Here is a 13,280-nt window from a genome sequence, read left to right as displayed (position 1 = left end):
GCACCTGCACCAAGAGCCGCTCCGCTGGGAGGAGATTAACATTATTCCTCCAGGCAGCATTTGAATTTCAGTGATAGAGTGATGCCTGTGCAATTTGTCATAAGCTGCTGCAACTGTGTCCCTGACACTAACTGACAGATGGCTTTAATGCTAAACTATACATTTCTATACACTGAGCATTGACTAAAATCATACCTGCTTCACTCCTGTGACCCATGACTGAAAGCTACCAGGAGGAATAAAGCCCACTTCCTCCCGGCAGAGGGGCTCTTGGTGCGGGTGCCAGGCAGGTTCAGAACACTTTAAACCTGCAGATTTGTGGTCCCTGGACAAGCAAGGACGTCACAGAACAACACCAACACACCCCACACTCCCGGTCAGGCACACCGAAGTCAGACAAAAACCCTTGTTGCCTCCCTCCAGGGGCTGATGTTCACAACAGGGGGTGGGCCAGGTGGTTGGTCCCGCCCACCGAGGAGTTCACAGTCCTGGAGGCGGGAAAAGCAGTCAGTCTAAGTTGAGTTTGAGAGTGGAAAGTGGAAGGAAGAAAAGTGGTAAAGGAGCCGACTGAAGTTGGTCCGGGTGTGTGGCCCGGACGGATCAGCAAGGTTGGCAGACGGTGGTGACCGTCTGCAGGAGTGGCCTATTGGAGCTAACTGTAAAGACCGTGGACGGGCGGTGGCCCGGCGGTACCGGACCAGTATGCAAAGAGAAGCCAGCACCATCCGGCAGGGGCTTACGGACCCCGGCAAGGCTAGGAGTCGCCATGAATTTGCCAAATCCGTTAGCGAAGGGAACCTCCTGGGTTTCCCAGTAGCCAAGTCCCGACAGAAGGCAACCGTCCAACCGAGAGAGGGAAACACAGTCACCGCCAAGGCTAAGGTTCACAGGGCCCGAGCCTGCGGGCAAAAGGGGCTACTTGAGCACCCATCCAAGCTGGGGAGCGGGTTACCGGTGGGAACCCATTTGAACCGTACACGTTACACAGGTGCAGGGAAACGCAGTCACCATCAACCTGCCGGGAGGAGAAACACCGCAGCCGTCTGTGGGACCCGTCCATCCAGCCGTTTGTTTTACCGGAGACTCTGTGTACATCATTGGCTGAGTGAGTGCCACCTAACCGTGCGGCACAGCGCTGCCCCCGTGACCCTGCACCTCGCCAGGCCCCGTAACCCGCCTGCCATCCATCCCTACCCCATCACCGGGCCCCGGGACAACCAACCCCCTACCCACGGAGGGGAAAACCAATATCCAAGCTGCTCCCTGTCATCACTCCTGGGATCCCCGTCCAGAGCAGCGGTGGTGTCACCAATCACACCACAACCGTGGGTGGCGTCACGGACATTAACAAATCCCCACAATCAATTCCCCCCCTTTTCACTCACGGGCGAGGAACGCCGCTCGAGTCCCCGGGATCCGGCCCACCGCTCGAGCCACCACCGAGCAGCAGCAGCGGACGGACCCGAGCAGTGGGAGAGCGCAGCGTCCCCTCCTCCGCCCGCGACAACTTGGCGTCACGAACAGGATCTTACAACTCTGCCGTCTGGTAGAGGTGCGCCTTGTGACCGTCGGAGGTGTCCGGCCGAAAAATTTGAGAAGCCGCCATCTTGGGCGCGGAAAATTCCCGCTCGAGCGTCTCCTCGAGTAGTGGAGGCACGAAGGCCAAAACCCCGCCCCTGTAGAGGAGGAGCCGGAAAGAGACAAAAGGGGACTGATGGCTTCTGGCCGCATGTAGCTCGCGGCTATACAAGCAAGGACGCCGGGACCCCGCAATCTGCTGAGCCCTGCTAAGGATGTCTGCCCCATCTAGCTATGCGGAGGCTACCGAGCCGGTGCCTGGAACAGCGGCATGGCTGAGGGCCCGAACGGCAGGGATCTGCCGACACTACCGAAGTCAGATATGCGTACTGATGGAACAGTGGACCGCGGAGGTGGAAGGGGTAGCTGCAGTCGTCCGGGTGTATGGAATGGAAGCAATGATGGAGGAGCTGGTGAGTGACCCACGCCCCTGTGTCCCCGAGGGACCGGCCGTTGCGGCTGAGGGACCCGGTCTAACCCTGGCCCCCATGCCGCCTCCGTCTTCCTTGCCTGTGCACTGTGCTGCGCCTGGTCCGTCTGGCGTACACCCCTTCGTGGCAGTGGCTGTGAGAGTGGCGAGCCCAGAGGCTGCGGCAGCTGGCGGCAATTCGCCTGGTGCAGGAACGGATGATAGCGACTCTGGACCGGACACAGAGCCTGTTTCCGAGGAAGACGAAGGGGTCGTTGCCCTGTGTGACATGGAAGCCACTTACATCCCCCGGGGCGGAAATAATGGATACCGTGCGGCCCTTCCCCGTCGCGCCTGCCATGCGCTGGAGGGGCTGATCCCCGTGTTCCTCCACCCGGGCCGGCTTAGGATGATGAAAGCGAGCAGTGAAGTCGGCGGTCCTGCGCCTAAAAGTTGTCCCCGTTGGGACCACCAGTATTGTGTGTGTTGAAAGTACCATTTAAAAGTTGTAAAGGAATGATAAGAATGATTAACCGAAGATTCACATGATTGAAGCCTTGATTTGCACCGGTCATTGCGGGCAACCGGTCCCCGTTGGGACCCCTTTACCTAATGCGTAGAAACTACTACGGACAAGCCCGAGAACTGGCAGGGCAACCACGAACTTGTGGTTTGTAAAAAAAAATGTTTTATGGCTACACCGTTACCGCCTCCGGAGAGGCTGATTTGGAGGATGGGCCTGGAGGAAAGTGATGGCCCAGGCCCGCCACTACCGCAACCGGTGGCAATCCTCCGGGGGTTTCAGGGGTTCCCCATGGACGTGTGTCCCCTGAAAAGGACAGAACCCGCTCGGGTAACTTGGTGCTGGACTGGGGTCAAGGGGTGCTGCCTGTTTGCTTAGGGGCTGCATCAGGGCCAGGTTGCTTGGGTGGGAGAGAGCGGAAGCCGTAACCGTTTAGCAACGTTTAAGTACCATGCCTCCCGATGTGGGAAGATGTTATTATACTTGTAATCCCTGTTTTACCGTTTATCTTTTTCAGTTTGTGAAAATAAAACCGGTGATGGATGGGCAGCCCGCGCACGGTCTGCATTTTACTAAGGGGGAATGTGGCGCCCTGGACAAGTCAGGACGTCACAGAACAACACCAACACACCCCACACTCCCGGTCAGGCACACCGAAGTCAGACAAAAACCCTTGTTACCTCCCTCCAGGGGCTGATGTTCACACCAGAGGGTGGGCCAGGTGGTTGGTCCCGCCCACCGAGGAGTTCACAGTCCTGGAGGCGGGAAAAGCAGTCAGTCTAAGTTGAGTTTGAGAGTGGAAAGTGGAAGGAAGAAAAGTGGTAAAGGAGCAGACTGAAGTTGGTCCGGGTCTGTGGACCGGACGGATCAGCAAGGTTGGCAGACGGTGGTGACCGTCTGCAGGAGTGGCCTATTGGAGCTAACTGTAAAGACCGTGGACGGGCGGTGGCACGGCGGTACCGGACCGGTACGCAAAGAGAAGCCAGCACCATCCGGCAGGGGCTTACGGACAATGGCAAGGCTAGGAGTCGCCATGAATTTGCCAAATCCGTTAGCGAAGGGAACCTCCTGGGTTTCCCAGTAGCCAAGTCCCGACAGAAGGCAACCGTCCAACCGAGAGAGGGAAACACAGTCACCGCCAAGGCTAAAGTTCCCAGGGCCAGAGCCTGCGGGCAAAAGGGGCTCCTTTAGCACCCATCCAAGCTGGGGAGCGGGTTACCGGTGGGAACCCATTAGAACTGTATACGTTACACAGGTGCAGGGAAAGGCAGTCACCATCAACCTGCCGGGAGGAGAAACACCGCAGCCGTCTGTGGGACCCGTCCATCCAGCCGTTTGTTTTACCGGAGACTCTGTGTACATCATTGGCTGAGTGAGTACCACCGTGCTGTGTGGCACAGCGCTGCCCCTGCGACCCTGCACCTCGCCAAGCCCCGTAACCCGCCTGCCATCCATCCCTACCCCATCACCGGGCCCTGGGACAACCAACCCCCTACCCATGGAGGGGAGAACCAACATCCAAGCTGCTCCCTGTCATTGCTCCCGGGATCCCCATCCAGAGCAGCGGTGGTGTCACCAATCTCACCACAACCGTGGGTGGCGTCACGGACAATAACAAATCCCCACAATCAATTCCCCCCTTTTCACTCACGGGAGAGGAACGCCGCTCGAGTCCCCTGGATCCGGCCCACCGCTCGAGCCACCACCGAGCAGCAGCAGCAGCAGCAGCCGGACCCGAGCAGTGGGAGAGCGCAGCGTCCCCTCCTCCGCCCGCGACAGATTAATCCCACATCTTCAGGCTAACAGCGTTTTTGCTTGTGACAGATTCACTTAAAAAAAAGATGTTTGGAGGAGTAAGGCGGGCTTTACACGTTGCGACATCGCTATCTATATATCATCGGGGTCACGTCGTTAGTGACGCACATTCGGTGCCGGTAGCGATATCGCAATGTGTAGATTCTAGGTGCGACGATGAATGAGTGCAAAAGCGTAAAAAATTGCTGATCTGTGTCACGTCGTTCATTTCCATAATGTCGTTACTGCTGCAGATAAGATCTTGTTTGTCGTTCCTGCAGCACCACACATCGCTGTGTGTAAACCTGCAGGATCGACAAACATCTCCTTACCTGCGTCCACCGGCAATGCAGAAGGGAGAAGGTGACGGGATGTTATGTCCTGCTCATCTCCGCCCCTCCGCTTCTATTGGCCGGCCACTTAGTGACGTTGCGGTGACGTCGCTGTGATGCCGTACAAACCTCCCCCTTGAAGGAGGGATTGTTCGGCGGTCACGCATGTGCATGTGAAGCTGCCATAGCGATAATGTTCACTACGGCAGCAAGCACCAGATATCGCATGTACGATGGGGGCGGGTGCTATCGCGCTCGACATCGCTAGTGTGATGCCCTGGACTAGCTAGGTAGTCACAGGAAAGCCGTTGCACAAACACCCTACCTTTAAAAAGGTATCAGCAGCCAACCTAAAAACCCTGAGTCACCCCTCTCAGGTCTTGACGTTCACACCCGGGGGTGGAGCCAGGCGGTTGGCCATGCCCTCCGAGGAGTTCGGATAGCCTGAGGCGGGAAAAACACGCAGATCAGTTAGGAGAGGAGAGTAGTAGCAAAGAAGTAACGTCTGTTAGGGATCTGGGTAGGAGCCCGGATACCCGGTGGCCAGGAGGCAGATGGTGGTGGCCACCTGCAGGAGCCGGGAAGACAACCGGTGGAACTGTCAGGGACCGGGACAGGGTAGTAGCCCGCCGGTACTGAACCGGGGAACCGAACGGAAACTGGAGCACCAGGAGGGGTACTCAGACCCAGTACGAGGCCCAGAAGCTACTGGACTGAGTCGAATTCACTGATTGGGGTCTGGACCTTAGGTTCTTTCCCACCCAAGTCCCGACTGAAGGCAACAGCCCAACGAGGGGGTTAGAAAGCCACCGCCCAGGCATAGAGATCCCATGGGCCAGCGTCTGCGGGCAAATGGGCTCCCCGACATCAACTAGCCGGGGAGCGGACTCCCGTCGCTGAAGCGAAGGAAGTCAGCATTCTACTAAAAAGGTGCAGGAGAAAGGCGGAAACCACCAACCTGACTAAGGGGCAAAGCGCAGCCGGCTGCGGGCACCGACCACCATCCTTTTGGTTTACCAGAGACTCCGGTATATCTGTCATAGTGAGTACAACAGTGCCCTTGGGCCGCGCACCGCACCGCACCGCACCGCACCATCCCGCCTGGACCTCCTTCTCGCCCCAATCGGGCCCCCAGGGCCACCAACCCCTGCCCACGGAGGGGTTGGTGCCGACTCACTCACCACAAACCGCGGGTGGCGTCACGAACTTAACCCCCACACAACCTCGGCCCAAGCATCCCTTCAGAGCGACGTAACCCCCGGGTCCGGGAGGAGCTCGAGCCACCCACCGATGAGCCCAGATCCGAGCGGCTCGGCAGCCGGCCGAGCCCCGGGGTGGTACACTAGCAATTGCTAGCGATGTCGCAGTGTGTAAAGCCCGCCTAAAGCGGGCTTTACACGCTACGATATATCTAACGAGATGTCGGCGGGGTCACGTCGGTAGTGACGCACATCCGGCATTGTTAGTGATATCGTAGCGTGTGACAGCTATGAACGAGCAGAAATACCTTCTCGTTCATCGCTGACAACGTCGCTGATTTTCTAAAAATCACACGTCCTGTTGTTCATCGTTCCCGAAGCAGCACACATCGCTCCGTGTGACACCCCGGGAACGATGAACTGCAGCTTACCTGCGGCCGCCGGCAATTCGGAAGGAAGGAGGTGGGCGGGATGTTTACGTCTCACTCATCTCTGCCCCTCCACTTCTATTGGCTGGCCGCTGGGTGACGTCGCTGTGACGCCGAACGTCCCTCCCCCTTCAGGAAGTGGATGTTCCCCGCCCACAGCGAGGTCGTTCGTGAGGTAAGTACGTGTGACGGGGGGTTCCAGCATTGTGCGACACGGCCAAGAAATTGCCCATGCCGCACAAACGATGGGGGCGGGTGTGATCGCAAATGCGATCGCACAATTAATTAAAGCATGTAAAGCAGCCTTAAGATGTGCCTAATTAATTAACACATGCATACTACTTAATAAATCAGGTGCACCTTACAATTGCTTTGTTTCTCCCTTAGCGTTCTACCCCAGTAATGCACTAAAATACATTTCTGACAAAAGTTAGGAAAAACTGTAGGAGGTGGCCGTGCCACGTACACCCCTAAGAAGTAGAGTAACTCCCATAGAAGTGTACAGATTATTATATTGAATGTAAATTGTTGGGCAAATACATTGCTGTGCCAGCGATGTAGCAGAGCTTGATGGGTGCATCGGCCGACGCTCTCTAGCGTCCATGTATTTATGTGTTATGTGTTTTATTACATGTTATTATTACAGAGAACAGACACCTCCAAAATGTAGGTGTATTCCTCATGTGTAGATTATAATGCAAACAATGTGTAATGTAAATAGGAAATAGGGATTGGCCTTTTGTGCCGTGTCAGCCAGGAGCATTAGGCTGCTTTCACACATCCGGTTTTTGCACTGCGGCTCAATCCGGCTCAAAAACCTAGGCGAAAAAATGTGATCTGTTGCATAAGTTTTTCCATGCGGCCCGTCTGTTTTTTGAGGGATGCAGCTTGATACTGAGCATGCGCAGTGCAAAAAATCGCAACCGGCGGCCGGATGCGATTTTTGCCGCAGGACGCCGCATCCGGCGTTCATAGGCTTGCATTGTAAATCTAACCGCATTGCGCCGGATCCAACTTTGCAACTATGAAGAAAAATATATTTAAGAGTATATTTTTAACAGCTTAATATCAGAAAATAAGCATGACACTTGAGGATTTTCATTGACTTTGATGTCACCAGGATTTCCTTCGGGTATTATGACAAATCATCAATTAAAACACATGAAAAATGCAGCAAATGCCCTAAAAGAATTTACATGCTACTGATTTTTTTTCTGCACTGAATCTGCAAGTCAGAAATAAGCAATGTGTGCATGACACCTCAGGATTCTCCATGACTTTGTTGGCAACAGGATTCCCAACAAGTGACAAATCAGCAATCAAAAACATTGAAAAATGAAGCAAAAAATAGGAAAATATAAAGCAGTCTGCAGCACCTGCCACCCCTGCCTCCCTCATCCACCATGCTCGTTAGACCATGACTGTTTATGTGAAGCTGCATCAATGAAGGTATTATTTTTTATATTTAAACATTTTATTTACTTTAACAAAAGCCAAAAATCAACACAATAGGATTGGAAAATTGATACACCACAGGGTTATAGCTCAGGAGAACATCATGTATAGGAGGGAGTACAAGACCAAATCAATATATAGAGATTCCGTTGGCACCAGTTGTAATAACAGTCAAGTAAAACCACAAAATATCAATTTTCATAAGAGAAGGAAGATAGTAGAAGCTGAGAAAGGAGAGAGGGAGAAGCTAAAGAGGGAAGACCATGGGGACCACCTAAGACCAGACAAGTCCACAAAAGGAGAGTGACGAGCAACTAGAGGTAATCTGTGGAACGGATACCTCCAGGTGATGCAAGTCATACCACAGAATGAAAACTTGGGCCAGTCAAGAAAGCTTCCCAGTGACACCACTTTGTGGCTGTGGCAGCTACGTCGTTACGAGATTGGGCCAGTATCTTCTACATCAGGTAGATTACATCCACCTCACCTATTCACTCTTCCAGAGTTGGCAGGTCTGGAGATTTCCAATGCCAAGGGATAGTAGTCTTGGCAGCCTAAAGGAGGTGTCTGAGCAGAGACTCTTTATACACTTTTTAGGGCAGCAGGAACATGTAAAGCAGGACAGCCTCAGGTCGCCTAGGCAACGCCACCTTTTTGACGACCCTCAAAACCCCATCCCAGAAGGCTGCCAAAGCTGTGCACGACCACCACACATGTGAGATCATACTTCCCTGACTTCTGCATCGCCAGCACTCATCCAGTGGTATTGGATACTAGAGATGAGAGAGCCTCTGAAGGCTCGAGTTCGGTTCAGTTCGTCGAACGGAGGCCACGTTCGACGAACGTTCGGTGAACCTCTCGAACCCCATTGAAAACAATGGAAGGCAAACACAAATGTTGAGGGCGGAGGAGGGGACGCTGTGCTCTCCCACTGCTCGGGTCTGGCTGCTACTGCTACTGCTCGGTGGCTCGAGCGATGGGCCGGATCCCGGGGACTCGAGTGGCGCTCCTCGCCCGTGAGTGAAAAGGGGGTGGTTTGGTTTAGGGATATTGTCAGTGACGCCACCCACGGTTGTGGTGATTCTGGTGACACCACCGCTGCTCTGGACGGGGATCCCGGGAGTGGTGACAGGGAGCAGCTTTGTTGTTAGTTCTCCCCTCCGTGGGTAGGGGGTTGGTTGTCCCGGGGCCCGGTGATGGGGTAGGGATAGATGGCAGGCGGGTTGCGGGGCCTGGTGAGGTGCAGGGTCACGGGGGCAGCGCTGTGCCGCACGGCACGGTGATACTCACTCAGCCCAATGATGAGGACACAGTTCTGGGTAAAACAAGCGGCTGGATGGACGGGTCCCTCAGACGGCTGCGGTGTTGTTGCTCCTGGCAGGTTAGTGGTGACTGCCTTTCCCTGCACCTAGATATGGTAGATGGTTCCAATGGGTTCCCACCGGTAACCCGCTCCCCGGCTTGGATATGGGCCGGGGGAGCCCCTTTTGCCCGCAGGCGCTGGCCCTGAGAAACGGTTGCCTTGATGGTGGCGGTGTCTCCCTCACTTGGTTGGACTGTTGCCTTCTGTCGGGACTTGACTGTTTGGAAACCCAGGAGGTCCCCTTCACTAACGGATTCGGCAAATTCACGGCGACTCCTAGCCTTGCCGGGGTCCGAAAAGCCCCTGCCAGATGGTGCTGGCTTCTCTTTGTGTACCGGTCCGGTACCGCCGGGCCACCGCCCGTCCACGGTCCTTACAGTAACTCGGATAGGCCACTCCTGCAGACGGTCACCACCGTCTGCCAACCTCGCTGTACCGCCCGGGCCACACACCCGGACGTTGTCAGTCAGTTGCTCCACTACTACACTTTCCTCCTTCCACTTTCACTGTCAAAACTAGACTGTCTGTTTTCCCGCCTCCAGGACTGTGAACTCCTTGGTGGGCGGGACCAACCACCTGGCCCACCCACTGGTGTGATCATCAGCCCCTGGAGGAAGGCAACAAGGGTTTTGAGTCTAAATTCGGTGTGCCTGCTGGGAGTGTGGGGTGTTGTGGTGTTGTTCTCTGTGGCCCCTGGCTTGTCCAGGGCGCCACACAAACACATAGAAACACAATATACATGTACACATACAGTTAATAAACATTGCCATAACACTTACAGGTCCCCGCGACGCGTCCTGCACTCTGTCTCCCGACGCTTTTCCTTCTGATAATTGCTGCGTCTTCCCGTAAACCAGCACTGATGATAGGATCTATCGTGACGTCAAAATAGCATGTGACCAGTCACGTGTCTATTATCTCATTGGCTACAGACTGACATTGGCACGCAGCCTCTGCTCACTCTCACTGAGTGATTAGACTGCACGGGAAGCAGCGTCTTCCTCCCATGCAGTGCTGTCTGATGTAGCAGAGCTGCATGGGTTGAAGGAGAAAGAAGACAGAAGACCAAGATCGTGGAGGGGTGACAGGGAGTAATAAACATGGAGTCTCTAAGTGTGTCTGTGTATTTATTTCTATTAAAGTATTTTTTCTCTGTGTGGTGTCTTTTTTTAACCCTTTATTGGAGATTCTTAATGGCCGGGTCAAACTTGCCTGACATTAAGAATCTCTGGCTCAATACTAGCTAGTAAAACAAAGCTAGTATTAACCCATTATTACCCCGCAAGCCACCTGGCTTCAGGGCTGCTGGAAGAGTTGGATACAGCGCCAGATGATGGCGCTTACATGAAAGCACCATTTTCTGGGGCGGCTGCGGACTGCAATTCGCAGCAGAGGGGCCCAGAGAGCTCGGGCCAAAGTCTAACTTCTGAAAAGCGTCAACCGCGTGTTTATAACTTGCTGCACTATGTTTTTTAATTAGTTTTCAATAAAATGGACTTTTAAGAAAAATATTTTCCCTTTGAAGACGTTGCTGCTGGATATTTTTTTCTTTTTGCTGCATTCACGTTTGAGCCTCCCTTACACCGTTTGACCTTCTCTACAACATAATTTACCAGCATAATACCATACGTTGAGCTGTATTTTTTCTTTTTTTACTTGTGTCCATCCAGGACTGTATGCAGGAGTTTTTTGCCCCCCAAAAAAATTACGTGGGCTTCGCCATGTTTTTGTATGCTAGCCAGGTACAGCAGGCAGCTACGGGCTGCCCCCAACCCCCAGCTGACTATTTGTACCCGGCGGGGAACCAAAAATATAGGGAAGCCCCTTTTTTTTTTAATTATTTCAGGAATTTCATGAAATAATTAAAAAAAAAATGATGTGGGAAACCCTTCACCCAATTTTTGTGTCCAGCCAGGTACAACTAGGCAGCTGGGGATTGGAATCCTCAGCGCAGGGTGCCCAAGCTTTCTGGGCACCCCTGCTGCGAATTGCAGTCCGCAGCCGCCCCAGAAAATGGCGCTTTCATAGAAGCGCCAACTTCTGGCACTGTATCCAACTCTTCCAGCTGCCCTGGTGACGGGTGGCTCACTGGGTAATAATGGGGTTACGGCTAGCTATATATTATCAGCTGGCCCTAAGCCCGAAATTCATGGTGTCACACCAATATTAGACATGGCCACCATGAATTTCGAGTACAGATAAAAAAAAACACAACACACAGAAAAATATTTTTATTAGAAATAAAACACAACACAATTAGTGACTACATCATTATTGAAATAAAGAACCCCCCTTCGCAGTAATCCTGGGTCAAGGGTCCCGCGCCGTCCAATCCGGATCCAATATCATCTATTCGGTTTGCTGGAAGGCAAAGCGATTAGATGATGTGTCTGGTTTAAGGGCCTGAATCACATGACACAGCCGCTGATTGTATAAACGGATTTTATACAATCAGCTGATGCATCAGTGCAAAAAAAAAATACACACTTCTGTGCAGACTCCTGTCTGACAGCATCAGCTGATAGTTTAGCCGGCCGGGCGATAAAAAGCCGGCCTCACCGCTCGACTTTTTGTATCAGCTGATTCCGTCAGGTGACCGCATAAGCTGATCATCGCCAGGTCTGACAGAGAGAAAAGAGAGAGAAAATAGAGAGAAAAGAGAAGAGAGAGAGAAGAGAGAAAAAAGAGAGAGAAAAGAGAAGAGAGACGGTGAGAGAGAGAGAAGAGAGGGAGAGAGAAGAGGAGAGAGAGAAGAGAGAGAGGAGAGAAGAGGAGAGAAGAGGGGAGAAGAGAGAGAGGAGAGAGAAGAGAGAGGGAGAGAGAGAGAAGAGAGAGAGAGAAAGAGAGAGAACAAGAGAGAGAGAACAAGAGAGATAAAAGAGAAGAGAGAGGGAAAGAGAAAGAGAGAGAAGAGGAGAGAACAGGAGAGAAGAGAGAGAGAATAGGAAAGAAGAGAGAGGAGAGAGGAGAGAGAAGAGAGAGAGAAGAGAGAGAGGAAAGAGAGAGAAAGAGAGAGAAAGAGAGACAACAAGAGAGAGAAAGAGAGAGAAGAGAGAGAGGAGAGAGAGAGAGGAGAGAGCAATGCAGCCTCATTCCGTGAACTGCTCCGATTTTAGAGGTGTGGCCCGCGGCTCAAAGCTGATGTCCGGCTCCTCCCCTCAGTACATAATTAAATTAAATTAAATTAAATTAAGCCAGGGAAGGAGTCTTGCGAGGATAATTTGTATATTCCCAGTGCCTTCTGGGATAAGTGAAGAGTCACTGCGAGCTCAAGGAGAACCGGGTTTTGGCCGTTACAGCCGGAAGGAAGACTTCTGAAAGCCAGGGAAGGAGTTTTGCCAGGATAATTTGCATATTCCCAGTGCCTTCTGGGATAAGTAAAGAGTCACCGCGAGCTCAAGGAGAACCGGGTTTTGGCCGTTACAGCCGGAAGGAAGACTTCTGAAAGCCAGGGAAGGAGTCTTGCGAGGATAATTTGTATATTCCCAGTGCCTTCTGGGATAAGTGAAGAGTCACCGCGAGCTCAAGGAGAACCGGGTTTTGGCCGTTACAGCCAGAAGGAAGACTTCTGAAAGCCAGGGAAGGAGTCTTGCGAGGATAATTTGCATATTCCCAGTGCCTTCTGGGATAAGTGAAGAGTCACCGCGAGCTCAAGGAGAACCGGGTTTTGGCCGTTACAGCCAGAAGGAAGACTTCTGAAAGCCAGAGAAGGAGTCTTGCGAGGATAATTTGTATATTCCCAGTGCCTTCTGGGATAAGTGAAGAGTCACCGCGAGCTCAAGGAGAACCGGGTTTTGGCCGTTACAGCCGGAAGGAAGACTTCTGAAAGCCAGGGAAGGAGTCTTGCGAGGATAATTTGCATATTCCCAGTGCCTTCTGGGATAAGTGAAGAGTCACCGCGAGCTCAAGGAGAACCGGGTTTTGGCCGTTACAGCCGGAAGGAAGACTTCTGAAAGCCAGGGAAGGAGTCTTGCGAGGATAATTTGCATATTCCCAGTGCCTTCTGGGATAAGTGAAGAGTCACCGCGAATTTTAGCCTGTCTTCTTCATTGTGAGCGTGAGTGAGCAAAGTGTGAGCAAAAGTAAGTGTGAGTAGAATTGTTTGTATTTAGTTGTTTAATTACTTAACATTTGTTTAGTGCTATCCCCATTAGAAAATGTGCTATTGCTAATGCGATCCAGTGTACATCTTGTCTCAT

The 13,280-nt window shown here is 52.8% G+C and overlaps 1 protein-coding gene across 2 annotated transcripts in view; it reads right to left on the bottom strand.

Annotated features, from left to right (window-relative positions):
• LOC142296997 (cytochrome P450 2C5-like) overlaps positions 1-13,280 on the bottom strand; it is a 150,592-nt gene that overhangs the window by 78,729 nt on the left and 58,583 nt on the right. The window lies entirely within an intron of this gene.

The sequence above is a fragment of the Anomaloglossus baeobatrachus genome, chromosome 3 (genome assembly GCF_048569485.1).
Source record: "Anomaloglossus baeobatrachus isolate aAnoBae1 chromosome 3, aAnoBae1.hap1, whole genome shotgun sequence".
Classification (NCBI taxonomy): domain Eukaryota; kingdom Metazoa; phylum Chordata; class Amphibia; order Anura; family Aromobatidae; genus Anomaloglossus; species Anomaloglossus baeobatrachus.
This window is presented reverse-complemented; position numbering and strand designations above follow the sequence as displayed.